The following is a 27,286-nucleotide window of genomic DNA, read 5'->3' as shown; positions in this document are numbered from 1 at the left end:
GATGATGCTGATTCCATAAGTAAAAGAATCTGAATTTTGGGCCAGGCGCAGTGGCTCATGCCTGTAATCTCAGCACTTTGGGAGGCCAAGGCGAGCAGATCACGAAGTCAAGAGATCAAGACCATCCTGGCCAATATGGTGAAACCCAGTCTCTACTAAAAATACAAAAATTAGCTAGGCATAGTGTCACACACCGGTAGTCCCAGCTACTCAGGAGGCTGAGGCAGGAGAACCGCTTGAACCCTGGAGGTGGAGGTTGCAGTGAGCCAAGATTGCACCACCGCATTCCAGCCTGGCGACAGAGTGAGACTCAGTCTAAAAAAAAAAAAAAAAAATAGGAATCTGAGTTTTGAAGAACAGTAGAAGAAATTTTAAAACCTGATATTGCTAATTTTGAACTGAATAACCCAGAGTAAGCTTCAATTTCCTCATGAATAAAAGTGGATATGATAATACCCAACTAGAAAGGTGAAGATGCCAGACACCACGGGCTCCACGCAGGGGCCTCTGAGAGGGCATGGTGGCCTTCCCTTCCCTATGGCCTCAGAAAACCTGATAGTCTGGCCTGACGGCTCCCTGAAGGTCGTGACCCTAGGAGAGGGATCTCCCAGGAAGACATTTCTTCCCTACTGAAGGGTTGCAGGAGGGTGGGCCTGAGACAAGAAGGGCAAAGGTCCCGGCAGCACTGAAAGAGGTTAGGGTATGCTGGGAAAACTAGCCACAGGCAGCGGCCCTCGGGGATTCCAGCCCTGGCCAGCCATTTTGCTGGTCATCACTGGTCCACGGGATTTCTGGATTTCATACATGTTAATTATTCTTCTCCTCTTATTCCCTATGTTTCAGCTCTGGGATTCTCTGAAAACAATGTGCTTCTCCATTCCTGTATATTCTACATTCCAGGTTTGGAATTCAGGTCTCCAGTCATTGTTTCTGGTTTCCATGTTGATGGCTCCTATGTTCTTTCTTCGATAGCTGGTGCTGTCTCTCGGGCTATGCTGACCTAGGCTGGACTAATTCCCTTGAGCAGGCTCATATTCAGGTTCTCAAAACTGAGCCCAGTTTGCTGTAGGAGCTGTATGAACAGGTGTGCGTGTGTGTGTGTGTGTGTATGCATGCGTGCACATGTGTGTGGCTGTGCACATGTGTGCACACTGGTGTGTGTGTGTTCCCCCGCAGCGTGGCACCTTCAGTCAGCTCTTTCATTCTCTTCATAGCCTCTCTGTTAATACATTCACTCCCAATCCTTTGAAACATTTCATCTTTAAACCCACAAGAATGTTAAGATTCTATCTGGGCTTCAGGAATTATATATTTTAAAAGTCACTTAAGTCGCATAACTATTAACCTAGAAACATTAACATTTTTTAATCTTTCAAGTTGTTCTGTGAGCGAATTCAAAGGTATCCTTTTCTTTCTTTGTTTAGTAAGTTAACTAATCATTCAGGCATTGATCTTATTTTTGATGTTAAGAAAACCCACAGTACTCACTTGCACCATATAGGTTTCTGCTGGCTCTCAGAAGGACTTGTAATCAGGAGAAAAAAAGTGATGTTTTGCAAGTAAAGAAGGTAATTCTCCAGGAATGGAGTTAAAAGAGAGATTATATGTAAGTATTGCCTAGGAATGTGTTTGATACAGTAATTTCTTAATGTGATGATACAGTGTAAATACATTTTATTTGCAATGTCCTTGAAACAACTTATCGAGGCACTCTGCTATGGAATGAGATACTTCTCTCCTGGTTAAGAGAACCAAGTGCTCTAAAGAGAACTTAACATCTTTTTAAGGCATATATCTCCAAAAGAAAGGGAAAGAGAAGCTAAACCTCACTAATACATTGAAAACCTAGTGTGCTTAAATGAAATGGTTCAGTATGTTTTATCCAGATGAGGATATGCAACACAAAAATTTGATATGTGGAAAAATTGATATATGGATATATATATTGGAAAAAATTGGATATATGAAATATAGTTGTTGCATTCTAACTTGTTAGGATCCCTTTGATATTTCATGGATATCTAATCTTTTATTTCAGCTATTCAGGTATGTGTAATTTTGTAATAAATTTTATTAACATATTTTATAAATGGAAAAGCACATTTTAATGTTGAAGCAGAGACTCCTTTTAAAAATAACGTTTTTTGGCTGGGCATGGTAGCTCATGCCTATAATCCCAGCACTTTGGGAGGCCAAGGCAGGAGGATCGCTTGAAGCCAGAAGTTTGAGACCAGCCTGGGCAACAAAGTGATACCCTATCTCTACAAAAAAAAATTAAAAATCAGGTGTGGTGGCACACACCTGCAGTCCCAGCTGCCCAGGAGGCTGAGGTGGGAGGATTGCTTGAGCCCAGGAGTTTGGAGGCTGCCATGAGCTATGATCATACCACTGCACTGCAGCCCTGGGCAACAGAGCCAGACTCCATCTCTAAAATAATAATAATTATTATTATTTTTTCTATAAAAAGCTACACATAAATTTATTCAGAAGAATATAAAAGGCACCCATAATCGCAGTATGATGAGAACCATTATTAACATTTTGGTGTCATCCTTCCAGTTTTTTTATGCATACATTTTTTAAATTAGGAGATCATGACATGTATGCAGTTTTATGTCCTGGTTTCTTGTTATTCTTTTGTTTCTGCTTACCACATGGTGTGAAGGTTTTTCCACGTCATTACATTCTTTTAAAGTGTTGTATCATTAGCTACATAGTTTTCTATTGTATGAATGTACCTGCTCTGAATAACTTGGGTTCTTCCTGATTTTTTATTTGTTTGGTTGGTTGTTTGTGTTAACAGTGGTGTGCATAGACTTTCGTGCATATCTGTCAGTAGTTCTCTGCAATAAAAGGTATGAACATATCCTTTTTAAAGCTGAGGTCAAATTACCCTCCAGAAAAGCTGCACCAATTAATACTCACTCCAGAAATGCGTAAGAATAGTGGGGAAGTTGAGCACGCAGCTCTGGGTTTAATCTTGGCTCTGCCTCCTCCGGTGATGGTGACCTAGGGCAAATTACAAAAATGCTCTCTTTTTCAAATATTTTTTAAAGTTTTTAAAGGCTAGTCCAGTGAAGCAGTGGGAATGGAGAAGGAACAAAGAGATATCTAACTGGTTGTGATCTATTAGTTGTAAACACCACTGCGCTTGGACCAGCCTCGTTACAGAAATTTTCTGTGCCTCAGACTCCATCTGAAAAATAGGGTAAATAAAGGTATCTATGCCAGGTGGTGGTTTTGCAGATGGAATGAGATTAAGTGCATAGCCTGTCAATGGCACATTGTAGGTGCTCAATAAAAGATAGCTATCATCAGCATCATCATGATCATCATCATCATCATTACCAGGAGAATCTTACAACCTGATTTTTCTACTTACTGATTTAATGCATTCGACAAATATTTATTGAGGGTCCTCTGTATGTCAGGCTCTGTTCTCTCCACCTGTGGTACATCAGTGAACAAAACAGATGAAGACTCTGGCCCTCATGGAACTCACATTCCAGTCAGGGGAGAGAGAAGACAAACAATAGATTATGAGCATCAAAATCAAGTAATTGAGCTGGCCATGGTGGTTCATGCCTGTGATCCTAGTGCTTTGGGAGGCCAAGGTGGGAGGATCACTCGAGACCAGGAGTTCAAGGTTGCAGTAAGCTATGATGGAGCCACTGCACTCCAGCCTGGGTGACAGAGCAAGAGATCATCTCAAAACACACACACACACACACACACACACACACGCACGCACAGTTATGGTGACACCAGCCGGGGTGGAAGTAGTGAAGGTAGCCAAAAGTAGTTAGACACTGGATATGTTTTGAAGGTAGCACCAATGGGATTTTTATAGAGCCAGAATTGGATGTAGGCTGTGAGAAGAATAGGAGTACAGGATTCGCTCCACGGCTTTTGATGAAACCACCTGGGGGGTGGAGTTGCCTTTAACTGAGATGGGGGATCAGGAGTTGAGCTTGTCTATTAGACATCCAAGTGGAGATATTAATAGATGTACTTCTGGAGTGTGGGAGAAAGGGCTGGAATTATGAAATAAATTCAGGAGTCATTGTCATCAGCATGGTGTTTTTAAAGCTACTTCATTCAGGTTGCTGTTACAAAATACCTCACAATATGACTAAACAAGAGAAATTTATTTCTCATGGTTCTGAAAGCTGGGAAGTCCAAGATCAAGGTGCCAGCAGATTCAGGGTCTGGTGAGAACCCATTTTCTTCATGGACATATGTCTTCTCACTGTGTCCTCACATGGCAAAAGGGGCCAGGCAGCATTCCAGGGCCTCTTTTTAAAGGGTACTGATCCCATTAGTGAGAGCTTTGGTCTCATGATGCCCCCACATAATACCATCGAATTGATTATTACTATTTTTTTTTTTTTTTTTTTTGAGATGGAGTCTCACTCTGTCGCCTAGGCTGTAATGCAGTGGTGCAATCTTGGCTTACTGCAACCTCTGCCTCCCAGGTTCAAGTGATTCTCCAGCCTCAGACTTCTGAGTAGCTGGGATTACAGGTGCATACCACCACGCCCAGCTAATTTTTGTATTTTTAGTAGAGACAGGGTTTCACCATGTTGGTCAGGCTGGTCTCGAACTACTGACCTCAGGTGATCTGCCCACCTCAGCCTCCCAAAGTGCTGTGATTACAGGCTTGAGCCACTGCGCTCAGCCGATGATTACGTTTTTAACATTTAAATTTGAGGGGGATACAAACATTCAAAATATACGATAAGACTAAATAAAATCTCCAAAAAACTGTAGTTAGATCAAGCAAAGAAAAGTTCCGACGTCTATACTCTCAGATACTCCAGCTAGGTTGTGTGTGCCAGGTGCAGTGGTTCACACCTATAATCTCAGTACTTTGAGAGCCTGAATTAGGAGGATCACTTGAAGCCAGAAGTTCAAGGCCAGTCTGGGTAACAAAACAAGACTCCATCTCTACAAAAAAATAAAAAACTTAGCTGGGAGTGGGTGTGCTCCTGTAGTCCCAATTATCAGGGAGGCTGAGGCAGGAGGATTGCTTGAGCCTGGGAGTTCAAAGCTGCAGTGAGCTATGATTGCACTATTGCACTCCAGCCTAGGTAACAAAGCGAGACCTCATCTATAAAAGCAAAATATAAAATAAGGTTGGAGGGGAAGGAAGAAACAGCAAAGGAGACTGAGAAGAAGCAAGCACTATAGGCAGAAAACTAGAAGGGTCTGGTGTCCTGGAAAACAAGTGAAACAGAAAGAAGATCAAGAAGGGAGTGACCCTGGCCGGGCACGGTGGCTCAAGCCTGTAATCCCACCACTTTGGGAAGCCAAGACGGGCGGATCACGAGGTCAGGAGATCGAGACCATCCTGGCTAACACGGTGAAACCCCGTCTCTACTAAAAATACAAAAAATTAGCCGGGCGCAGTGGTGGGCGCCTGTGGTCCCAGCTACTCGGGAGGCTGAGGCAGGAGAATGGCGTGAACCCAGGAGGCCGAGCTTGCAGTGAGCCGAGATCGTGCCACTCACTCCAGCCTGGGTGACAGAGCGAGACTCTGTCTCAAAAAAAAAAAAAAAAAAAGAAGGGAGTGACCCAAAGTATCAAATGCTACTAAGGGATTAAGTTAAAAGGAGGGCTGAGAACTGTTGGGTGGATCCAGCAGCCTCAGCCAAGGAGGGCAGATTTGATGGAATGGGTAGAACTAAAAGGTGGATAAGAGTGGGTTTAAGAGAAAGTGAGGGGATAAAGCTTAGAGACAGTGAGTACAGACATATCTGGAAAGCGTTTTGCTCTCAAACAAGTACGACAGTAGCTAGCTGGGGAAGTATTCATCAAAGGAAAGTGCAGTGTGTGCCGGTGCCTGCGTGCCTGTGCATGCTGAAGAACAGGAGAAACAACAGCGTGTGTGTCTGCAGATAGGAAGGATCCTGTAGAAGGAGAGAAAACGTTCCAATGTAGGAGAGAGAAGAACTGTTGGAACAATATCTTGGGTAGGCAAGAGGGAAAGCGGTCTAGTGCAAAGTGGAAGGATGGGTTTCAGATAGGAACACAGGAAATTCATCCATATGAAGATGTAGCTTCAGATGCTGATAAGTGGACAGAAGTGGTAAAGGCAATCTGTGAACATTCTCTGTATTGCCAGATTTTCTCGTGTACTTACTGGGTGCTCAGCACTAGGATGGCCATTAGGTCATCACAACATCTTTGTTGTGCCTTTGCCTCTCTAGGACAGTAATAACTCAGTACTGTTTGCAGGACTTACTAGATTTCATGTGACAGGGAAATGGTACCCATAGAAGGCTGAAGGGATAGTGGCTTGTCTCAGACCTCCCTGAATATGTGGGCCTTTCCTGGGGTCAAGAATTTGAAGCAGTTACTCTATCATCCATTACTAAGCATAGGTAGAATCTTGTGCTAAAAATAAGTATGCTAAAAGTAGAAAGTCCAGTACTTATCTGAGTTTTGTCAACTAAACTGCTAATGCCTACATCTACATATTTGGAAACATTTGTACCAACAGTCAGATATTTAGAAATACCAGAAACCTTGGCATCATTTGGCATTTTTACAACTGGATACCACTTATCTAGATATTTTGGTTTTGTGTGGACACAGCCAGGAAGCAGGAATGATCCATTTGAAATAAAACCTCTGTCCACAAAGATCTATCTCTGTCATCACACAGACATTAAAAGCAAAGAACACAGTAATCACTGAACCATGAGAAATAAAATATGATAATTTTACCTTTATCTTGCCCATGAAAATAAATATTCCCCTGTATTTATAGCTAAACTCTCGCCAAATATTTATTTTGTACTTTAATTCTCATTCTAAGTAATTAAGCTATTCTGGTTTCTTCTGTTGAAGTAATTACAAATTTTTCTTTCATCTTCTTTTTCATTTTTGATGAAATCTTAAACTTATTAAAACCTGTCCACAATGTGGCTGTCGTACACTCTTCAGGGTTCTCATGCAGCCCCATGGTGAAGTCAGCTTCATGTTCAATGCCTTTGGATTATGTTACTGCAATTCATTATGAGTTGTTGGATAAGATGCTGCAGCATAACCATTTCATTCAGTTTTTCTAAAACCCTGTGATTCTTTGTAGCCAATTAGGTATTACAGTAAGCTTCATCCATGCAAGGTACCATGACAAAGGACAGGAAAATCTTTTATCTATTCTTCTTTATACCCTTAGGAGCACTTTGCGATCTGTCGCCCCATGTTCATATGTACTTATTATGTGGAAAATGCCATTCGACTGAAGGAAAAGCAAAATTTTGGGCAGCAAGTTCCCAAATTTTTGACACTGATTTGTCCCTTTGGTGCAGTAATAACTCAAGGCTATTTAGATGACTTTCTATATATGGTCAGCTTCCATGTAAAAAGAAATGTTGAGAGGCAGCTAGTCAATCTGCCAGCCTTTTATTCCTTACTTCGTAGATCCCTCCAGTTTTCTTTAGATGATGCGAGTTTTGAGAGTTAAAACCAGTAAGGATACTCCTTGCTGTAACTACAACTTTGAATCCCAAAAATGTTGTTTATTACTATTTTTAAAATCACACACATATAAAAAGAAGAAAATGAAAAGTGTAATTGTCAGTATGTATTACTCATATTAGGTAGGGTAACACTAGCTGCTATAACAAATAAACCCCAAATTTCCATGACATAGCACAACAGTCTATTTCTTATTCATGTAACAGTTCAGGTAACAGTTTATTTCTTGCTCATGTAACAGTTCAGGTGGGTAACTAAACTGAACAGTTCAGTTTGGTAACTGAATGGTTGAGTTCAGACAGTGGCTGTTCCTCCACATTGTCATTTAGGAACCTAGACTCCTTCCAAGTTGAGGGTCTAATAGCTTCTGTTTCCTTGGAGTCCTCTGCACCTAGCTAACAGAGGGTGGAGGGGAGCACAAAACAAAGCCCCACCCCGGAAATGATACATCACTTTTGCTCACATTGCACTGGTGAGAATTAGTCATATGTTCTGATCTGAATGCAAAGGAGGCTGGGAAATGTAGTCCCTGATTGGACATCTGTGTCCAAGTGATAACTCTAAACTAAGGAAGAGGGAAACATGAGTTTCAGCCAGCCATCTCTGTCATGCTTGAGTTATGTCAGTACATTAAAAATATATATTCTGTAATCCCTCCTACTGTTAACATTTTGGTATATAGCTAACAAATGGTATCATACTCTACATGTTGTTTTATTAACTGAATATTATTCATACTCAGTATATTGAATCACATATGTCACATATATTTTAATGTACATCATTTGTGTGAACGGTGTGGCTGCAAATAGCAGCTGGGCCATTTCTCCGGTGTGTGTCTTTGCTAGCTATTATCAAAGACAGGGAACAGCATGGACTGGCAGAGTATAATGGCATGAGTCAGGCTTTGGGCTCAAGCAAATCTGGGCTCAAGTCCAAGCCCTTAACATTTGCTAGCTTGTAAAGACAGAGCAGCTCTTTCCTTAACCTATGAAATGAAGATAAGAACTTTGGTTCTTTAGTTCTTCTTTTCTGTAAAATGGGGAGAGCAGCTTATTTAAATGAAGTTGCTGTGAGGCTAAGTAAAATAATTTATGTAAAGAACTCAAATACTACCAAGATGAATGATACTTTATTTTTTAAATGTTGTAAGTGACTTTTATTTTAAAAAAAAACTTACATTGTTGGCATTGTGGCCTAGGTAGACAATATATAAAGTGAATTACAGCTTACATAAAGGTAACCTAGGGACATTTTTTTGGTTTTTGGTTTTTTTAAGGACAGGGTCTCATTATATTACCCAGGCTGGACTTGAACTCCTGGGCTTAAGAGATCCTCCTCACTCAGCCTTCCAAGTATCTTGGACTATAGGCACATCCCACTGTGCCCCACCCTAGAGATCTTGATGCTGATTCAGTAGGTTTCAGATTGGGCCCAGGAATCTGAATTCTTAGCAATTCTTCAGGGTCTGTTGCATATTATTCTAGGGACCAAAACCAGGAAACCCTGTTCTGTAGCTTCTATTTAGACAGCCAAATAGAGGCCAACAGATTGAGAAAAGCAAGACAGCAAATCAAGAGAGATTAATAAAGGACCCCCCAGATTCATAAGTGAAGAAAGAGATAAAAGGAACGTCTAATGCCGTGTCTCAAGAGGTTTGTTAGGTGTGACAAATTCTCATCACGTGCGATCATTCCAAGCATTGAAGAAATTCTGCACTGCTGTGTCCTGCCCACTAAATGTCAGTAGTGACATTTGTCAAACATAATTGTCAAAATGAAAAATATCCCATATTTTTCCAAATATCTTATGGGAATAGAATTACCCATGATTGAGAACCACTCATCTAGCCCCAAAGCTTCACCTTTTCAGATAAGGAAGGTAAGGCCCAGAGAGGTGGAGTGACTTGCTTATGGGCACACAGCCAGTTGGTGGTGGGGCTGGGAGCAGATTCCAAGTATTCAGCTCAAAGTTGAGGGCTTGTTTCCACCATATGGTCATGTCAGCTTAGAATGTTTTTAACTGCAAGTAGTAGAGAATCCAATTCAATATCACTTACCTGGAAATTGATCGATTCACCTCACTGAAGGCCCTGAGGTAGAACCTGCTTCAAAAGTATTAAATCCAGTGCCTGTGACTCCATGTGCTTGTGACTTGACTGGCTTTGCTGTCGTCTCTGTCAGCATCATCTTCAAGCTTGTGCTGATGGTTACAGCAGTGTCGGGCCTTGGATCTGAACAGCAATAGCCAAGTAAAGGGAGAAAGGGTCGCTTTCAGAAACTCTCCAAGGAAATGAGAAGTAACTTTCCTAGAAGATCCAGAAAACTGCTTCTCGAGTCTAAGTAGCCCACCTTGGGTTATGTAGCCATTCATGAACCAAATTCTTGCCAGAAATATGAGATAACACTTAGATCATCCCAAGAGCTGGGATGAGGTGAGTAACATAGTTTGGACACTTGTCCCTGCCCAGATCTCATGTTGAATTGTAATCCCCAATGCAGGAGGTGGGGGGCCTGGTGGGAGGTGTTTGGGTCATGAGGGCAGATCCCTCACGACTTGATGCTGTCTTCACAATAGTGAGTCTCATGAGATCTGGTCTTTAAAAGTGTGTGGTGGCCAGGCGCAGTGGGTCATGCCTGTAATTCCAGCACTTTGGGAGGCCAAGGTGGGCGGGGTTCGAGACCAGCCTGGCAAACATGATGAAACCCCGTGTCTACTAAAAATACAAAAAATTAGCCAGGCAAGGTAGTGCGTACCTGTAATCCCAGCTACTCAGGATGCTGAGGCAGGAGAATCACTTGAACCCGGGGGCAGAGGTTGCAGTGAACCAAGATCGTGCCATTGCACTCCAGTTTGGGCAACAAGAGCAAAACTCCGTCTCAAAAAAACAACAACAAAAAAATGTGTGGCACCTCTGCCCTCACTCTCTCTTGACCCGTTCTAGCCATGTGTTGTGTCTGCTCCCACTTCCCCCTCTGCCATGAGTAAAAGCATCCTGAGGTCTCCCCAGAAGCAGATGCCAGTGCTATGCTACCTATATGGTCTCTGCAGGTTAACTTCTACCTCTTTTCTTGTAAATTATCTAGTCTCAGATATTTCTTTATAGCGATGCAAGTATAGACTAACACAGTCAGCTTTCCCTGCACTGTGTTGACAGGGGTGGGTGAATATCTGAAAAATATCAAGTTTCTATAAGAAGAATGGACCCTCCTGCTGCTGGTTAGGCCCCCATCAGTGTTAACAATAATCATCTTGCATCATTTGCCACTTACACTCTCCCTCTCTTTTTTTTTTTTTTTTTTTTTTTTTTGAGATGGAGTTTCGCTCTTGTTGCCCAGGTTGGAGTATAATGGGGCAATCTCGGCTCATCACAACCTCCGCCTCCCAGATGCAAGTGATTCTCCTGCCTCAGCCTCCTGAGTAGCTGGGATTACAGGCATGCACCACCATGCCCGGCTAATTTTTTGTATTTTTAGTAGAGACAGGGTTTCTCCATGTTGGTCATTTATACTCTTAAATAGTTCTCCAGTTATTCAGTCTGCAACTGTGATGCCACATTCTTTGGGGTTTCCAAGGACTAGACAATATGCATAACAAACAAACAGAAATGAAGTGTGTTTTTTTGTCATATTAAACAATATATGGTTGCATACCTGATTTTATATATATACAATTTAGAGCTAGATTTGGCTGCATGTAACAGAAGACCCAAGAAACAGTGGTTTAAAAGACAAAAATTTATTTTCTTATACATGTAACAAGGCCATAGAAAAATAGGCCCAGCTGATAGGGTGACTCCACAATGATTAAGGATTCAGAATTCTTCTGCTTTGTTCTTCCACCATCCTCAAAATTAGGCTCCTTACTCTGTGGTCCAAGTTTGCTGCTCAGCTCCAATCATTGTGCCTACATTTCAACCAACAGAAAGATGGGAAGACCTAAAGAAGGGTGGATACTCCTTTGAAAGACATTTCCTGGAAGGACCACATACAACTTCCATGTAGATCCCATTGCTGAAACTTACTCACATGGCTACACCTAGCTGTAAGGGAAGCTAGAAAATGTAATCCTTATTCTGCACCATTGATACAACCTAAACATTGGGAATTTTATTAGTAAGGAAGAAAGGGGAAAAGGATATTGGGGGTAGCTAGGAAACAATGCCACATATACATCAATAAAGAAACAATGAAATACAAGTTCTGAAAATCTCCATGACCACTGAAAAAATATATTTCAAGAATTACTGAACAGCCTGGCATGGTGGCTCATGCCTGTAATCCTAGCACTTTGGGAGAGTAAGGTGGGAGGATTGCTTGAGCGCAGAAGGTTGAGGCTGCAGTGACCTGTGTTCTTACCATTGCACTCCAGTCTGGGGAATAAAGCAAGACCCTATTTCAATAACAATAACAACAAGAAGATTTTTTCAACAGTACTTGATGCATAGTATTTGGAATTCTTGAGCCTCACTGTAAAGTCTAGCACAAGTGAGAGATGAAAAGTGCCAACCAAGGAGAAGCCAATCTACGCTCAGCTGCTTAAAAGTGAGCCTGGGGCTCATATTGCTGAATTACACATTAAGCACATTTAAAGAAAAAAGTGAAGAAATCAGGTCATTAAAAGGTAATTATAGTCATTGATTGTATTTTAGAAGAACAGTTAAGAAATCCAGTTCATATCCCACAACAATAATTCCCCATCATCTCAGCAGAGCATTCTTGCTTGCATTCTAACACTGCCTTGGAACCTAGTGGTCCTATTCTAAATCTTGATGCTCCTCCCTTTCTCAGAAGCCTTATTTTCTCTTTTCTCTTTCCTACCTTCTTTTTTACTCTGTCATTCATATCCATTCTCTATCTCTTTCTCTCTTTCTTCTCTCTTTCTCTGTCTCTCTCTTTCTCTCTCTTTCTCTGTTTCTGAGATGGGTCCTACCATGTTGCCCAGGCTGGACTTGAACTCGGGGGCTCAAGGGATCCTCCTGTTTCAGTCTCCTGAGTAGTAGGTCTTGGCCTGGGCCGAAACTCTGGGCATCATTTTCTCTACTTTGGATCCCAAATTCCCAGAAATCAGCAAGCCAAGACAGGACTTGGAGTTGGGGATGGGGAGAAGTTGACCAGAAAAAAGGCAAGACAAGGACAGAAGAAGGAAACAGGGAATGGGTGGGAACAGTCCCGCTTTGTGAAATCCTGTCTGCGACAATCTCTCTTGAGTCATATGGTCATTGGGGACATTTGTCCACACAGAAACTCCCAGTCTTCTCCCAGAGGAGATCGCCATGGACCTCTCTGAATTAGTGAAGATGCGGCACAGAGGCACTCTTCTAGGGCGTGGGTACTTTCTCAACACTGAGATAAGGATCTCTGCCCAGAGAGTAATTATGGGACAGTTAGAGATAATGCTAACCACCTATGAATATCTATCCGCTCTTCAGGAATAAGTCAAGAATAAATTTTTATAACAAATTAATTTTGAAAAATGAAAACAAAGGTAGGAACTTAGTGTATTGGCAACACACACACACACACACACGCACACGCTATGAAACAGGTGACCTCTAGTCAAGATGACAGATTTAAAAAAAAAAACAGAATCTTGTTTCTACTTAAAACAAATAGAAAATTAGGAATTACCAAAATTACATGAAAAACAAGATCTGAAGAGAACACTTTGTCAGCCAGGGTTCCTTTGCTCAAGCAACAGAAAATGATTTTGGCTTACCTTACAAAATCAGTTATAAAAACTGAAATTTCAGTTACAAAAACTGAAAAAAAACCATAGGGCAAGAAAAGAGTTACCAGCCAATCTCACTTATGCATATATATGCAAATAGCCAAAATACAGTTACCCCTCAGTATACGTGGGGATTGGTTCCAGGACCTCCTGCATATACTCAAATTCTTGCATACTCAGGTCCACCAGTGGGCTCTACTGAACTCACATATAAGAAAATGTTCTCCATATACACAGGTTATACATCCCACAAATAATGTATTTTCTTTTTTGTTTGTTTGTTTTTGTTTTTGAGACCAAGTCTCACTCTGTGCAGGCTGGAGTGCAGTGGCGCAATCTCAGCTCACTGTAACCTCGGTCTCCTGGGTTCAAGCAATTCTCCTACCTGAGCCTCCTGAGTAGCTGGGATTACAGGCACCTGCCACCATGCCCAGCTAATTTTTGCATTTTTAGTAGAGACTGGTTTCACCACGTTGGCCAGGCTGGTTTCAAACTCCTCATCTCAGGTGATCTGCCTGCTTTGGCCTCCCAAAGTGCTGGGATTACAGGTGTGAGCCACCGTAACCAGCCAAATAATGTATTTTCAATCCGAGATTGGTTGAAAAAAACTGTACCCAGTTCAAACTCATGTTATTCAAGGGTCAACTATAAAAGATTAGCTCACTGAATGCAGCAGTGAATTTTTTAAAACTTTAAAGATAAAAATGATGCTATAACTGGAGATGATACCATGCTATCACTAGACATTGCAGTCACTAGACACTTGATGCTCTTTCTTGTACCATTGCCATATATAGAAAAACAAAACAAAACTCTATATATACTTCCTTGATTCTTTGCTAATTTGCTCTAGGTTTAAAATACTAGGCAAGAGGCCCTCCTTTGCTGAAAACATAGCATTTTCCCAGGTCCTAGATGTTAATAGGTAGAGGAATGCATATGTTTGATCATTTAAGCTATTATAATGGAAGACAGGCTCTGCCTTTGGCCAAGACTAATACAACAGAAAATTCTTCAAACAGGAAGGTAGTTTAGATGTTAGACAGCAAAAAATAAATAAACAAACAAAAATCCATCAGAACCAATAAATATTAAAGACATTTTAAAAATCTCAGCTGGTGGGTAGAGAAAGAACATATGTCAACATAATAAAAGCCATACATGACAGACTCACAGCTAGTATCATGCTGAATGGGGAAAAACTGAACGTCTTTCCTCTAAGATCTGGAATACAACAAGGATCCCCACTTTTACCACTGTTATTCAACATAACACTGAAATTTCTAGCTAGAACAATGAGACAAAAGAAAAAAACTGACATTAAAGGAGGTTCCAAGATGGCCGAATAGGAAGAGCTCCAGTCTACAGCTCCCAGCATGAGCAACACAGAAGACGGGTGATTTCTGCATTTCCAACTGAGGTACTGGGTTCATCTCACTGGGGCTTGTTGGACAGTGGGTGCAGCCCATGGAGTGTAAGCCGAAGCAGGGCAGGGCATTGCCTCACCTGGGAAGTGCAAGGGATCGGGGCATTCCCTTTACTAGCCAAGGGAATCCATGACAGATGTTACCTGGAAAATCAGGACACTCCCACCCTAATACTGTGCTTTTCCAACAGTCTTAGCAAAAGGCACATCAGGAGATTATATCCCACACCTGGCTCAGAGGGTCCCACACCCATGGAGCCTCGCTCACTGCTAGCACAGCCATCTGAGATCAAACTGCAAGGTGGCAGTGAGGCTGGGGGAGGGGTGTCTGCCATTGCTGAGGCTTGAGTAGTTAAACAAAGAGGCCAGGAAGCTCAAACTGGGTGGAGCCCACCACAGCTCAAGGAGACCTACTTTCCTCTGTAGACTCCAACTCTGGGGGCAGGGTATAGCTGAACAAAAGGCAGCACAAACTTCTGCAGGCGTAAATGTCCCTGTCTGACAGCTCTGAAGAGAGTAGTGCTTCTCCCAGCACAGAGTTTGAGATCTGAGAACGGACAGACTACCTCCTCAAGTGGGTCCCTGACCCCCAGGTAGCCTGACTGGAAGACACCTCCCAGTAGTGGCTGACTGACAGCTCGTACAGCTGGGTGCCCCTCTAAGACGAAGCTTCCAGAAGAAGAACCAGGCAGCAACATTTACCGCTCTGCAATATTTGCTGTTGTGCAGCCTCTGCTGGTGATACCCAGGCAAGCAGGGTCTGGAGTGGACCTCCAGCAAACTCCAACAGACCTGCAGCTGAGGGTCCTGACTGTTAGAAGGAAAACTAACAAGCAGAAAGGACATCCACACCAAAACCCCATCTGTATGTCACCATCATCAAAGACCAAAGGTAGATAAAACCACAAAGATAGGGAGAAACCAGAGCAGAAAACCTGAAAATTCTAAAAATCAGAGTGCCTCTTCTCCTCCAAAGGAACAGAGCTCCTCTCCAGCAATGGAAAAAAGCTGGACGGAGAATGAATTTGGCAAGTTGAGAGAAGAAGGATTCAGACTATCGGTAATAATAAACTTCTCCGAGCTAAAGGAGGATGTTCAAACCCATCGCAAAGAAGCTAAAAACCTTGAAAAAAGAATAGACAAATGGCAAACTAGAATAAACAGTGTAGAGAAGACCTTAAATGACCTAATGAAGGGGAAACCATGGCACGAGAACTACGTGATGCATGCACAAACTTCAGCAGCTGATTCGATCAAGTGAAAGAAAGGGTATCAGTGATTGAAGAACAAATGAATGAAATGAAGCAAGAAGATAAGTTTAGAGAAAAAATAGTAAAAAGAAATGAACAAAGCCTCCAAGAAATATGGGATTATGTGAAAATACCAAATCTACGTCTGATTGGTGTAGCTGAAAATGATGGGGAGAATGGAATCAAGTGGGAAAACACTCTTCAGGATATTATCTAGGAGAATTTCCCCAACCTAGCAGGGCAAGCCAACATTCAAATTCAGGAAATACAGAGAACACCACAAAGATACTCCTCGAGAAGAGCAACTCCAAGGCACATAATTATCAGATTCACCAAAGTTGAAATGAAGGAAAAAATGTTAAGGGCAGCCAGAGAGAAAGGTTGGGTTACCCACAAAGGCAGGCCCACCAGACTAACAGTGGATCTCTTGGCAGAAACTCTACAAGCCAGAAGAGAGTGGGGGACAATATTCAACATCGTTAAAGAAAAGAATTTTCAACCCAGAATTTCATATCCAGCCAAACTAAGTTTCATAAGTGAAGGAGAAATAAAATTCTTTACAGACAAGCAAATGCTGAGAGATTTTGTTACCACCAGGCCTGCCTTACAAGAGCTCCTGAAGGAAGCACTAAACATGGAAAGGAAAAACCGGTAGCAGCCACTGCAAAAACATGCCAAATTGTAAAGACCATCGATGCTAGGAAGAAACTGCATCAACTAATGAGCAAAATAACCAGCTAACATCATAATAACACGATCAAATTCACACATAATACTATTAACCTTAAATGTAAATGGGCTAAATGGTCGAATTAAAAGAAACAGACTGGCAAATTGGATAAAGAGTCAAGACCCATCACTTTGCTGTATTCAGGAGACCCATCTCACATACAGAGACACACATAGGCTCAAAATTAGGGGATGGAGGAAGATCTACCAAGCAAATAGAAAACAAACAAACAAACAAACAAAAAGCAGGGGTTGCAATCCTAGTCTCTGATAAAACAGATGTTAAACCATCAAAGATCAAAAGAGACAAAGAAGGCCATTACATAATGGTAAAGGGATCAATTCAACAAGAAGAGCTAACTATCCTAAATATATATGCACCCAGTATAGGAGCACCCAGATTCATAAAGCAAGTCCTTAGAGACCTACAAAGAGACTTACACTCCTACACAATAATAATGGGAGACTTTAACACCCCACTGTCAACATTAGACAGATGAACAAGACAGAAAGTTAACAAGGATATCCAAGAATTGAACTCAGCTCTGCACCAAGCAGACCTAATAGACATCTACAGAACTCTCCACCCCAAATCGACAGAATATACATTCTTCTCAGCACCACATCACACTTATTCCAAAATTGACCACATAGTTGGAAGTAAAGCACTCCTCAGCAAGTGTACAAGAACAGAAATTATAACAAACTATCTCTCAGACCACTGTGCAATCAAACTAGAACTCAGGACTAAGAAATTCACTCAAAACCACTCAACTACATGGAAACTGAACAATCTGCTCCTGAATGACTACTGGGTACATAAAGAAATGAAGGCAGAAATAAAGATGTTCTTTGAAACCAATGAGAACAAAGACACAACACACCAGAATCTCTGGGACACATTTAAAGCAGTGTGTACAGGGAAATTTATAGCACTAATGCCCACAAGAGAAAGCTGGAAAGATCTAAAATTGACACCCTAACATCACAATTGAAAGAACGAGCAAACACATTCAAAAGCTAGCAGAAGGCAAGAAACGATGAAGATCAGAAAAGAAATGAAGGAGATAGAGACATTAAAAAAACCTTCCAAAAATCAATGAATCCAGGAGATGGTTTTTTGAAAAGATCAACAAAATTGATAAACTGCTAACAAGACTATTAAAGAAGAAAAGAGAGAAGAATCAAATACACGCAGTAAGAAATGATAAAGGGGATACCACCACCGATCCCACAGAAATACAAACTACCATCAGAGAATACTATAAATACCTCTACGCAAATAAACTAGAAAACCTAGAAGAAATGGATAAATTCCTGCACACATAAACCCTCCGAAGACTAAACCAGGAAGAAGCTGAATCCCTGAATAGACCAATAACAGGCTCTGAAATTGAGGCAATCATTAATAGCCTACCAACCAAAAAAAGTCCAGGACCAGGTGCATTTACAGCCAAATTCTACCAGAGGTACAAAGAGGAGCTGATACCATTCCTTCTGAGACAATTCCAATCAATAGAAAAAGAGGGAATCCTCACAAACTCATTTTATGAGGCCAGCATCATCCTGATACCAAAGCCTGGCAGAGACATAACAAAAAAAGAGAATTTTAGACCAATACCCCTGATGAACATCAGTGCCAAAATCCTCAATAAAATACTGGCAAAATGAATCCAGCAGCACATCAAAAAGCTTATCCACTACGATCAAGTTGGCTTCATCCCTGGGATGTAAGACTGGTTCCACATACGTAATCCATCATATAAACAGAACCAAAGACAAAAACCACATTATTATCTCAACAGATGCAAAAAAGACCTTTCACAAAATTCAACAGCCCTTCATGCTAAAAACTCTCAATAAGCTAGGTATTGATGGGACATATCTCAAAATAATAAGAGCTATTTATGACAAACCCACAGCCAATATCATACTGAATGGGCAAAAACTGGAAGCATTTCCTTTGAAAACTGGCACAAGACAGGGATGCCCTCTCTCACCACTCCTATTCAACATAATGTTAGAAGTTCTGGTCAGGGCAATCAGGCAGGAGAAAGAAATAAACGGTATTCAATTAGGAAAAGAGGAAGCCAAATTGTCCCTGTTTGCAGATGACATGATTGTATATTTAGAACTCCCAATCATCTCAGCCAGAAATCTCCTTAAGCTGATAAGCAAATTCAGCAAAGTCTCAGGATACAAAATCAATGTGCAAAAATCATAAGCATTCCTATACACCAATAACAGACAAACAGAGAGCCAAACCATGAATGAACTTCCATTCACAATAGCTTCAAAGAGAATAAAATACCTAGGAATCCAACTTACAAGGGATGTGAAGGACCTCTTCAAGGAGAAGTAAAAACCACTGCTCAATGAAATAAAAGAGGAAACAAACAAATGGAAGAACATTTCATGCTCATGCATAGGAAGAATCAATATGATGAAAATGGTCATACTGTCCAAAGTAATTTATAGATTCAATGCCATCCCCATCAAGCTATCAATGACTTTCTTCACAGAATTGGAAAAAAACTGCTTTAAAGTTCATATGGAATCAAAAAAGAGCCCACCTTGCCAAGACAATACTAAGCCAAAAGAAGAAAGCTGGAGGCATCACGCTACCTGCTTCAAACTATACTACAAGGCTACAGTAACCAAAACAGCATGGTACTGGTACCAAAACAGATATTCCTACATTCATACAGACAAATGAAACAGAACAGAGCCCTCAGAAATAAAACCACACATCTACAGCCATCTGATCTTTGACAAACCTGATGAAAACAAGAAAAGGGGAAAGGATTCCCTATTTAATAAATGGTGCTGGGAAATGGCTAGCCATATGTAGAAAGCTGAAACTGGATCCCTTCCTTACACCTTACACGAAAATTAATTCAAGATGGATTAAAGACTTAAATGTTAGACCTAAAACCATAAAAACCCTAGAAGAAAACCTAGGTAGTACCATTCAGGACATAGGCATGGGCAAAGACTTCATGACAAACAACAAAAGCAATGGCAACAAAAGCCAAAATGGACAAATGTGATCTAATTAAACTAAAGAGTTTCTGCACAGCAAAACAAACTACCATCAGGGGGAACAGGCAACCCACAAAATGGGAGACAATTTTTATAATCTACCCATCTGACAAAGGGCTAATATCCAGAACCTACAAAGAACTTAAACAAATGTACAAGAAAAAAATCAAACAACCCCATCAAAAAGTGGGCAAAGGATATGAACAGACACTTCTCAAAAGAAGACATGCAGCCAACAGACACACACACAAAAAATGCTTATCATCACTGGCCATCAGGGAAACACAAATCAAAACCACAGTGAGATACCATCTCACACCAGTTAGAATGGCGATCATTAAAAAGTCAGGAAACAGCAGGTGCTGGAGAGGATGTGGAGAAATAGGAACACTTTTACACTGTTGGTGGGACTGTAAACTAGTTCGACCATTGTGGAAAATGGTGTGGCGATTCCTCAAGGATCTAGAACTAGAAATACCATTTGACCCAGCCATCCCGTTACTAAGGATATACCCAAAGAATTATAAATCATGCTGCTATAAAGACACATGCACACGTATGTTTATTGCGGTGTATTCACAATAGCAAAGACTTGGAACCAACTGAAATGTCCATCAATGATAGACTGGATTAAGAAAATGTGGATGATGGCCAAATAGGAACAGCTACAGTCTCCAACTCCCACCACGAGCGACACAGAAGACCGGTGATTTCTGCATTTTCAACTGAGGTACTGAGTTAATCTCACTAGGGAGTGCTGGACAATCGGTGCTGGTCAGCTGCTGCAGCCCCACCAGCGATAGCTGAAGCAGGGCGAGGCATCGCCTCACCTGGAAAGTGCAAGGGGAAAGAGAATCCCTTTTCCCAGCCAGGGGAACTGAGACACACAACACCTGGAAAACTGGGTAACTCCCACCCCAATACTACGCTTTAAGCAAACAGGCACACCAGGAGATCATATCCCACACCTGGCCGGGAGGGTCCCACGCCCACGGAGCCTCCCTCATTGCTAGCACAGCAGTCTGCGATCTCGCGGCAAGGCAGCAGCGAGGCTGGGGGAGGGGCACGTGCCATTGCTGAGGCTTAAATAGGTAAACAAAGCCGCTGGGAAGCTCGAACTGGGTGGAGCTCACAGCAGCTCAAGGAAACCTGCCTGTCTCTGTAGACTCCACCTCTGGGGACAGGGCACAGTAAACAACAACAAAAGCAGCAGAAACCTCTGCAGACGCAAACGACTCTGTCTGACAGCTTTGAAGAGAGCAGTGGATCTCCCAACACGGAGGTTGAGATCTGAGAAGGGAGAGACTGCCTGCTCAAGTGGGTCCCTGACCCCTGAGTAGCCTAACTGGGAGACATCCCCCACTAGGGGCAGTCTGACACCCAACACCTCACAGGGTGGAGTACACCCCGAGAGGAAGCCTCCAAAGCAAGAATCAGACAGGTACACTCGCTGTTCAGCAATATTCTATCTTCTGCAGCCTCTGCTGCTGACACCCAGGCAAACAGGGTCTGGAGTGGACCTCAAGCAATCTCCAACAGACCTACAGCTGAGGGTCCTGACTGTTAGAAGGAAAACTATCAAACAGGAAGGACACCTACACCAAAACCCCATCAGTACGTCACCATCATCATCAAAGACCAGAGGCAGATAAAACCACAAAGATGGGGAAAAAGCAGGGCAGAAAAGCTGGAAATTCAAAAAATAAGAGCACATCTCCCCCGGCAAAGGAGCGCAGCTCATCACCAGCAACGGATCAAAGCTTGACGGAGAATGACTTTGACGAGATGAGTGAAGAAGGCTCCAGTCTCTCAAACTTCTCAGAGCTAAAGGAGGAATTATGTACCCAGCGCAAAGAAACTAAAAATCTTGAAAAAAAAGTGGAATAATTGATGGCTAGAGTAATTAATGCAGAGAAGGTCATAAACGAAATGAAAGAGATGAAAACCATGACACGAGAAATACGTGACAAATGCACAAGCTTCAGTAACCGACTCGATCAACTGGAAGAAAGAGTATCAGCGATTGAGGATCAAATGAATGAAATGAAGCGAGAAGAGAAACCAAAAGAACAAAGAAGAAAAAGAAATGAACAAAGCCTGCAAGAAGTATGGGATTATGTAAAAAGACCAAATCTACGTCTGATTGGGGTGCCTGAAAGTGAGGGGGAAAATGGAACCAAGATGGAAAACACTCTTCAGGATATCATCCAGGAGAACTTCCCCAACCTAGTAGGGCAGGCCAACATTCAAATCCAGGAAATGCAGAGAACACCACAAAGATACTCCTCGAGAAGAGCAAGTCCAAGACACATAATTGCCAGATTCACCAAAGTTGAAATGAAGGAAAAAATCTTAAGGGCAGCCAGAGAGAAAGGTTGGGTTACCCACAAAGGGAAGCCCATCAGACTAACAGCAGATCTCTCGGCAGAAACTCTCCAAGCCAGAAGAGAGTGGGGGCCAATATTCAACATTCTTAAAGAAAAGAATTTTCAACCCAGAATTTCATATCCACCCAAACTAAGTTTCATAAGTGAAGGAGAAATAAAATCCTTTACAGATAAGCAAATGATTAGAGATTTTGTCACCACCAGGCCTGCCTTACAAGAGACCCTGAAGGAAGCACTAAAGATGGAAAGGAACAACCGGTACCAGCCATTGCAAAAACATGCCAAAATGTAAAGACCATTTAGGCTAGGAAGAAACTGCATCAACTAATGAGCAAAATAACCAGTTATTATCATAATGGCAGGATCAAGTTCACACATACAATATTAACCTTAAATGTAATTGGACTAAATGCTCCAATTAAAAGGCACAGACTGGCAAACTGGATAAAGAGTCAAGACCCATCAGTCTGCTGTATTCAGGAGACCCATCTCACACGCAGAGACATACATAGGCTCAAAATAAAGGGATGGAGGAAGATTTACCAAGCAAATGGAGAACAAAAAAAAGCAGGGGTTGCAATCCTAGTCTCTGATAAAACAGACTTTAAACCATCAAAGATCAAAAGAGACAAAGAAGGCCATTACATAATGGTAAAAGGATCAATTCAACAGGAAGAGCTAACTATCCTAAATATATATGCACCCAATACAGGAGCACCCAGATTCATAAAGCAAGTCCTTAGAGACTTACAAAGAGACTTAGACTCCCATACAATAATAATGGGAGATTTCAACACTCCACTGTCAACATTAGACAGATCAACGAGACAGAAAGTTAACAAGGATATCCAGGAATTGAACTCATCTCTGCAGCAAGCAGACCTAATAGACATCTATAGAACTCTCCACCCCAAATCAACAGAATATACATTCTTCTCAGCACCACATCGCACTTATTCCAAAATTGACCACATAATTGGAAGGAAAGCACTCCTCAGCAAATGTACAAGAACAGAAATTGTAACAAACTGTCTCTCAGACCACAGTGCAATCAAACTAGAACTCAGGACTAAGAAACTCAATCAAAACTGCTCAACTACATGGAAACTGAACAACTTGCTCCTGAATGACTACTGGGTACATAATGAAATGAAGGCAGAAATAAAGATGTTCTTTGAAACCAATGAGAACAAAGATACAACATACCAGAATCTCTGGGACACATTTAAAGCATTGTGTAGAGGGAAATTTATAGCACTAAATGCCCACAAGAGAAAGCAGGAAAGATCTAAAACTGACACTCTAACATCACAATTAAAAGAACTAGAGAAGCAAGAGCAAACGCATTCAAAAGCTAGCAGAAGGCAAGAAATAACAAAGATCAGAGCAGAACTGAAGGAGATAGAGACACAAAAAACCCTCCAAAAAAATCAATGAATCCAGGAGTTGGTTTTTTGAAAAGATCAACAAAATTGACAGACCGCTAGCAAGACTAATAAAGAAGAAAAGAGAGAAGAATCAAATAGACGCAATAAAAAATGATAAAGGGGATATCACCACCGACACCACAGAAATACAAACTACTATCAGAGAATACTATAAACACCTCTACGCAAATAAACTAGAAAATCTAGAAGAAATGGATAATTTCCTGGACACTTACACTCTTCCAAGACTAAACCAGGAAGAAGTTGAATCCCTGAATAGACCAATAGCAGGCTCTGAAATTGAGGCAATCATTAATAGCCTACCAACCAAAAAAAGTCCAGGACCAGATGGATTCACAGCTGAATTCTACCAGAGGTACAAAGAGGAGCTGGTACCATTCCTTCTGAAACTATTCCAATCAATAGAAAAAGAGGGAATCCTCCCTAACTCGTTTTGTGAGGCTGACATCATCCTGATACCAAAGCCTTGCAGAGACACAACAAAAAAAGAGAATTTTAGACCACTATCCCTGATGAACATCGATGCAAAAATCCTCAATAAAATACTGGCAAACCGGATTCAGCAGCACATCAAAAAGCTTATCCACCATGATCAAGTGGGCTTCATCCCTGGGATGCGAGGCTGGTTCAACATTCGCAAATCAATAAACATAATCCAGCATATAAACAAACCAAAGTCAAGAACCACATGATTATCTCAATAGATGCAGAAAAGGCTTTTGACAAAATTCAACAGCCCTTCATGCTAAAAACGCTCAATAAATTTGGTATTGATGGAATGTATATCAAAATAATAAGAGCTATTTTTGACAAATCCACAGCCAATATCATACCGAATGGGCAAAAACTGGAAAAATTCCCTTTGAAAACTGGCACAAGACAGGGATGCCCTCTCTCACCACTCCTATTCAACATAGTGTTGGAAGTTCTGGCTAAGGCAATCAGGCAAGAGAAAGAAATCAAGGGTATTCAGTTAGGAAAAGAAGAAGTCAAATTGTCCCTGTTTGCAGATGACATGATTGTATATTTAGAAAATCCCATTGTCTCAGCCCAAAATCTCCTTAAGCTGATAAGAAACTTCAGCAAAGTCTCAGGATACAAAATTAATGTGCAAAAATCACAAGCATTCTTATACACCAGTAACAGACAAACACAGAGCCAAAGCATGAATGAACTTCCATTCACAATTGCTTCAAAGAGAATAAAATACCTAGGAATCCAACTTACAAGGGATGTAAAGGACCTCTTCAAGGAGAACTACAAACCACTGCTCAGTGAAATCAAAGAGGACACAAACAAATGGAAGAACATACCATGCTCATGGATAGGAAGAATCAATATCGTGAAAATGGCCATACTGCCCAAGGTTATTTATAGATTCAATGCCATCCCCATCAAGCTACCAACGAGTTTCTTCACAGAATTGGAAAAAACTGCTTTAAAGTTCATATGGAACCAAAAAAGAGCCCGCATTGCCAAGAGAATCCTAAGCCAAAAGAACAAAGCTGGAGGCATCATGCTACCTGACTTCAAACTATACTACAAGGCTACAGTAACCAAAACAGCATGGTACTGGTACCAAAACAGAGATATAGACCAATGGAACAGAACAGAGCCCTCAGAAATAATACCACACATCTACAGCCATCTGATCTTTGACAAACCTGAGAGAAACAAGAAATGGGGAAAGGATTCCCTATTTAATAAATGGTGCTGGGAAAATTGGCTAGCCATAAGTAGAAAGCTGAAACTGGATCCTTTCCTTACTCCTTATATGAAAATTAAATCAAGATGGATTAGAGACTTAAATGTTAGACCTAATACCATAAAAACCCTAGAGGAAAACCTAGGTAGTACCATTCAGGACATAGGCATGGGCAAAGACTTCATGTCTAAAACACCAAAAGCAACGGCAGCAAAAGCCAAAATTGACAAATGGGATCTCATTAAACTAAAGAGCTTCTGCACAGCAAAAGAAACTACCATCAGAGTGAACAGGCAACCTACAGAATGGGAGAACATTTTTGCAATCTACTCATCTGACAAAGGGCTAATATCCAGAACCTACAAAGAACTCCAACAAATTTACAAGAAAAAAACAAACAACCCCATCAAAAAGTGGGCCAAGGATATGAACAGACATTTCTCAAAAGAAGACATTCATACAGCCAACAGACACATGAAAAAATGCTCATCATCACTGGCCATCAGAGAAATGCAAATCAAAACCACAATGAGATACCATTTCACACCAGTTAGAATGGCAATCATTAAAAAGTCAGGAAACAACAGGTGCTGGAGAGGATGTGGAGAAATAGGAACACTTTTCCACTGTTGGTGGGATTGTAAACTAGTTCAACCATTATGGAAAACAGTATGGCAATTCCTCAAGGATCTAGAACTAGATGTACCATATCACCCAGCCATCCCATTACTGGGTATATACCCAAAGGATTAAAAATCATGCTGCTATGAAGACACATGCACACGTATGTTTATTGCGGCACTATTCACAATAGTAAAGACTTGGAATCAACCCAAATGTCCATCAGTGACAGACTGGATTAAGAAAATGTGGCACATATACACCATGGAATACTATGCAGCCATAAAAAAGGATGAGTTTGTGTCCTTTGTAGGGACATGGATGCAGCTGGAAACCATCATTCTCAGCAAACTCTCACAAGAACAGAAAACCAAACACCGCATGTTCTCACTCATAGGTGGGAACTGAACAATGAGATCACTTGGACTCGGGAAGGGGAACATTACACACCAGGGCCTATCATGGGGAGGGGGGAGGGGGGAGGGATTGCACTGGGAGTTATACCTGACGTAAATGACGAGTTGATGGATGCTGACAAGTTGATGGGTGCAGCACAGCAACATGGCACAAGTATACATATGTAACAAACCTGCACATTATGCACATGTACCCTAGAACTTAAAGTATAATAATAAATAAATAAATAAATAAATAAATAAATAAATAAAAGAAAATAAAAAGTAAATGGCAGATGCAAATCTGAAAAAAAAAAAAAAAGAAAATGCGGCTCATATACACCATGGAATACTATGCAGCAGTAAAAAAGGTTGAATTCATGTCCTTTGTAGGAACATGGTTGAAGCTGGAAACCATCATTCTGAGCAAACTGTTGCAAGGACAGAAAACCAAATACCACATGTTCTCACTCATAGGTGGGAATTGAATAATGAGAACACTTGGACACAGGGTGGGGAACATCACACACTGGGGACTGTTGTGGGGTGGGTGGAGGGGGGAGGGATAGCATTAGGAGATATACCTAATGTAAATGACGAGTTAATGGGTGCAGCACACCAACACCCCACATGTATACATATATAACAAACCTGCACATTGTGCACACGTACCCTAGAACTTAAAGTGTAATTTTTTAAAAAGCCTTAAAAAGGCCGGGCATGGTGGCTCAAGCCTGTAATCCCAGCACTTTGGGAGGCCAAGGCCGGCGGATCACGAGGTCAGGAGATCAAGACCATCCTGGCTAACACGGTGAAACCCCGTCTCTACTAAAAAATAGAAAAAAACTAGCCGGGCAGGGGGCGCCTGTAGTCCCAGCTACTCAGGAGGCTGAGGCAGGAGAATGGCGTGAACCCGGGAGGCGGAGCTTGCAGTGAGCCAAGATCCGGCCACTGCACTCCAGCCTGGGCGACAGAGCGAGACTCCGTCTCAAAAAAAAAAAAAAAAAAAAAAAAAAAAGCCTTAAAAAAAAGAAAAAACTAAAAGGCATCCAAAATGGAAAGGAAGAA

The 27,286-nt window shown here is 41.4% G+C and overlaps 1 long non-coding RNA gene across 1 annotated transcript; it reads left to right on the top strand.

Annotated features, from left to right (window-relative positions):
- The first annotated feature begins 823 nt into the window (after window positions 1-823).
- On the top strand, window positions 824-11,790 carry LOC105499568 (uncharacterized). The gene is made up of 3 exons (XR_011620575.1): window positions 824-1,084; window positions 1,502-1,606; window positions 11,343-11,790. It is a non-coding gene; the product is annotated as an uncharacterized lncRNA (long non-coding RNA).
- The last annotated feature ends 15,496 nt before the right edge of the window (window positions 11,791-27,286 follow it).

The sequence above is a fragment of the Macaca nemestrina genome, chromosome 3, assembly GCF_043159975.1.
Source record: "Macaca nemestrina isolate mMacNem1 chromosome 3, mMacNem.hap1, whole genome shotgun sequence".
Taxonomy (NCBI): domain Eukaryota; kingdom Metazoa; phylum Chordata; class Mammalia; order Primates; family Cercopithecidae; genus Macaca; species Macaca nemestrina.
Note: the sequence above shows the minus strand (reverse complement) of the source record. Positions and strands in the feature narration are given on the sequence as shown.